Source organism: Rhincodon typus, chromosome 36 (assembly GCF_021869965.1).
Source record: "Rhincodon typus isolate 14 chromosome 36, sRhiTyp1.1, whole genome shotgun sequence".
NCBI classification, from domain to species: domain Eukaryota; kingdom Metazoa; phylum Chordata; class Chondrichthyes; order Orectolobiformes; family Rhincodontidae; genus Rhincodon; species Rhincodon typus.
This window is the reverse complement of record NC_063367.1, coordinates 19,188,253-19,192,766: the sequence shown is the minus strand read 5'-3', so window position 1 is coordinate 19,192,766 and position 4,514 is coordinate 19,188,253.

The window sequence follows — 4,514 nt, the reverse complement described above, 5'->3', positions numbered from 1 at the left end:
TCTCCTGGCTCCCATTTGAGTCTCTGATGTGTTTTGTAATGGATGGATACTCTCTGCTTTGCCTTGATCCAGGTAGTTTGTGTACGGATTGCACCAGCCAGTGTTACCAGCTTCCTGTGTTGGACACCGTGTTTGTTAGAGAGACGCACAGACGCCAGGGCATCGGGCTAAATATCCTGCAGGATTTCTGTAGCACCTTCAGTGACGATGAAGCTTTGGGAATGAGCACTCCCATCTCTGCAGCCATGTACAAAGGTGCAGGAGATTAACACCTCAGTAATGGGGAGAGAGTGGATTAGCAGGAACGTGACTGAGTTAGTAATATAGAGGGCCGGCCAGCACCCCTACCATGGCCGCTGATGGAATTGATGGTCAGTTCATAAAACCTGCAATTATAAAGCTGGTCTCAGTGATGGTGACCATGAAACTATCATCAGTTGTTGTAAAATCCCATTTGATTCACTAATGTCCTTCAGGGATGGCAATCTGCCGGCCTTATTTGGTCTGGTCCACACGTGACTCCAGACCCACAGCAATGGCTTAACTGCCCCCTGAAATGACTGATCAATTCACTCAGTTCAAGAGCAATTGGGGATGGGCAATGAATGTTGGACTTGATAATAAAGCCCACCTCCCATGAAAGAATGAAGAAGCACAATGGCTCAGTGGTTAGCATTGCTGCCTTTTGGCCCCAGGGCCCTGGATTCGATCCCACCCTCGGGCGACTGTCTGTGTGGAGTTTGCACATTCTCCCCGTGTCTGTGTGGGTTTCCTCCAAGTGCTCCGGTTTCCTCCCACAGTCCAAAGGTGAGGTGGATTGGCCATGCTAAATTGCCCATAGTGTTCAGGGATGTGTAGCTTAGGTGGGTTATAGGGGGATGGGTCTGGGTGGGATGCTCTGAGGATTGGTGTGGATGTGTTGGGCCAAAGGGTCTGTTTCCACACTGTAGGGATTCTATGGCTCTTCTACCAGTAATAAAAAAAAACCCTCAGCTCCTCTCACTTATTCATTGTGCACTCTATGGCTTGACTTTTGAGGCCAGGTTCAGGTTTTACTTCAATTGTACTCAGCACTGATGAAACCACAGCTGAGCCAGACTCTCTGGATACGAGCCCTATTCCAGGACTCATTGGCCATGGAAGGTATGTTCACAACATGGTTAAACAGACTGAGGAACACCACCCCCTACAAGTTCCCCTCTGAGTCCCTCACCATCCTGACTTGGGAATATATCACCGTTCCTTCAGTGTCACTGGGTCAAAATCCTGGATTTCCCTCCCTAAGGGCATTGTGGGTCAACCTGCAGCTAGTGGGATTGCAGCAGTTCAAGAAGGCAGCTCACCACCACCTTCTCAAGGGCAACCAGGGGCGGGCAACAAAAGCTAGTGATGCCCGCATCCCGTGATGTAATTTTAAAATGATCAATCTGCAAATCCTGCCAACACAGCGCCAGGGACCTGGATTCAATTCCACCCTCAGGCAACAGTCTGTGTGGAGTTTGTACATTCTCCCCGTGTCTGCGTGGGTTTCCTCCGGGTGCTCTGGTTTTCTCCCACAGTCCAAAGATGTGCAGGTTAGGTGGGTTAGCCATGGAAAACGCAAAGTTATAGGGATAACGTTTGGGGTTGTGGGTCTGGATGGGATGCTCTTCAGAGGGTAGGTGAGACTTGATGGGTCAAGCGGCCTCTATCTAAGAGAGGGAGAAATTCCTGGTGGTATGAAAGGGTAATGTTGGAGGCGCCACTAACCCCCAAAGCTCCCCGCTACAACATGTAGACTCTCTGTGTGAACTGTAACACATTATTATCAACATCTACCCTATTAAATGCCTCAACCAGCTTAATTAGATTATCCTTTGGTCCTCTATTTGATTGTATCTCCAAAGGCAACCTGTGAAATAAAGTGCCCAGGAAGTTGAGTGATAGACTGAGCAGGGAGACGTGGGGACCAATATCCATTGGTCGGTTGTATGCTCCCTCTCTTTGGGAGAGTATCTGCAGAAGCTGATACTGAGCAAAACTGCACTTTGTGACCAGTGTCCTCTGGAGTGGGGGAGGGACCAGGGTCTGTGACACTGAGAACACATGAGGGCCGTATCTTTGGATTTACTGCAGCGGGTGTGTAGAGGAACAGGGCAGACCGTCAGCTGTTAACACCAACACCTAAAACTTTCTTTTTTCAGTTTGTTCCAAGTATTTACAGACACAGCCCCAGGAGCAGGATCGCCTTTGGGAAGTGGAAGCCCCAGGAGACTGGAACCAAAGGGTTAACGTGTGGTTGCAGCTCCAGATGGGAGAAGTACCCTCAGAGAGTGAGTCTTTATTTAACCTGCTTCATATATAGCCAATCTCCCAGGCTGGGAGATTCGAAAGTGTGAAGGAATGTAGCAGTCTGTGTTAAGTTGTATAACATAGACCTGTTGGGACACATTAACAGACAGGTTTCAGGTTATGTGTGGAATGAATTACTGTCAACATTGGCTTTTTAATTTCAAAAATATACATTATTCATTTAAAAAGTCTTTGTATACATACATAACCACTACAGCAGTTCATTTCTGTACAGTCTTTACATATGTAGACCCAACAAACCCAAGACATTTCTTACTTATTCAAGACTATATTTACAGACATGTGAGGTATTGGGAGGATCTGATAACTGAACAGATCCACATTTAACTTTGGCAGAAAGACCTGACTTCCCCCACTGCACTTTGGTGGCATCTGCCCCAAGCTTCAGCCCATCCCTCGGTGGTAGGTGCCATTCCTGTCTCTGTGTGGGTTCAAGTCCCACTCCAGAGAGTTGAGCAGACAGTAGAGACTGCCTTTCACAGTGCAGTGCAGAGGGAGAGCAGCACAGTCACAGGTACTGCAGATCATATCACTTCACCAATGCTGTCGAAGCACATTACTGTCATTCATAGAGTCATAGAGATGTACAGGACGGAAACAGACACTTCGGTCCAACTCTCCCGTGCTGACCAGATATCCTAAATTATTCCTTTGTATCCACAAACTCATCAATCATGAATTCCCCTATTCGCATCAAAAATTAAGTAACCAATCATTCATAATCCACAGGCAAAACCCTCCCACCCACGATCACTTTCACCTACACAGCAATCTGGCTCTCTGACCTGTTACGGTACACTGCTCTTCCCCTCAACCCTCCATGAATGAGTGCACAGGTGCTCAGGAGCAGGAACAGCTTAGGGAACAGGAGCAGGAGGACATCTGTCAGACGGAGGTAGAGGAGGTGGGCGCTTCATCAGGGGAGAGTGGCTGGGAGGGAGTCACGTCTGCACTGTCCTCCCCCTCCCACACCCAGTAACCACCCATAAACCCCACACCCTCAAACAACACCTGGCCATTGTACACAGAACATCTCGCCTTTATCGGTAAGTCACAATACACTACAGAGATAACAAGGTGTAGAGCTGGATGAGCACAGCAGGCCAAGCAGCATGAGAGGAGCAGGAAGGCTGACGTTTCCGGCCTAGACCCTTCTTCAGAAATTGTTTTTAATGTTTTATTCTGTTAACATTAACTTTTATTTCAGATTTTTTTTTTGTTTATTACTTTAACCCAGAAATAACAGGCAAAAAGTTGTAATCTTGCAGTCTGGGAAACTCGGCCTATTTTGACCATGAGTTATTAAGCTCCACACTCGTGAATTCATCATTCATAGGAGGTTTCATGAACAAATCCCTCGTGGATACAGAGGAATGACTCTGTTGGTCATTTTAGGTTTGATGTTTGTGGGAGCTTGCTGTTCATAAATTGGCTGCAAAGCATTTCCCTCATTACTAAAGAGCTTCTTAAACAATTTAGGATTCACCTCCTGAATACATTGACGGAGAAACAAAACAAACCTTGTTAAAGTTATTTTATTTAACTCTTTGTTATAGTTTGTCTAATGAGGGTGTGATGTTTTCTGGTGAATGTGTCCGGGGTTTGTGATCTGATGGTTGGATCTGGACCTGGTTTACAGTGGATGTACAGTGTCCTCCTCTCATTTGCAGACAGCACCTCCTCATGTCAGAGCCGAGATGGAGAGAGTGACTCAGCGTCAACAGAGGAGGACATCACCAGACAATTACCTCATGAGACAGAGGTAGACCAACAGCTGGAAATCTCCCTCCTCCCCTCCTGTCCCCTCCCTGTCACAGTGCACCCTTCCCCATCCCGCAAACCCACATCCACACTCATCCACACGACCACACATACCCCGACACCCTCATACCCTCACATACCCCTACACCCTCACATACCCCCACACCCTCACATACCACCACACCCTCACATACCACCACACCCTCACATACCCCTACACCCTCACATACCCCCACACCCTCACACACCCCCACACCCTCACAGACCCCCTCACCCTCACAGACCACCACAGCCTCACAGACCCCCTCACCCTCACAGACCCCCTCACCCTCGCAGACCCCCACACCCTCGCAGACCCCCTCACCCACACCCTCGCAGACCCCCTCACCCACACCCTCGCA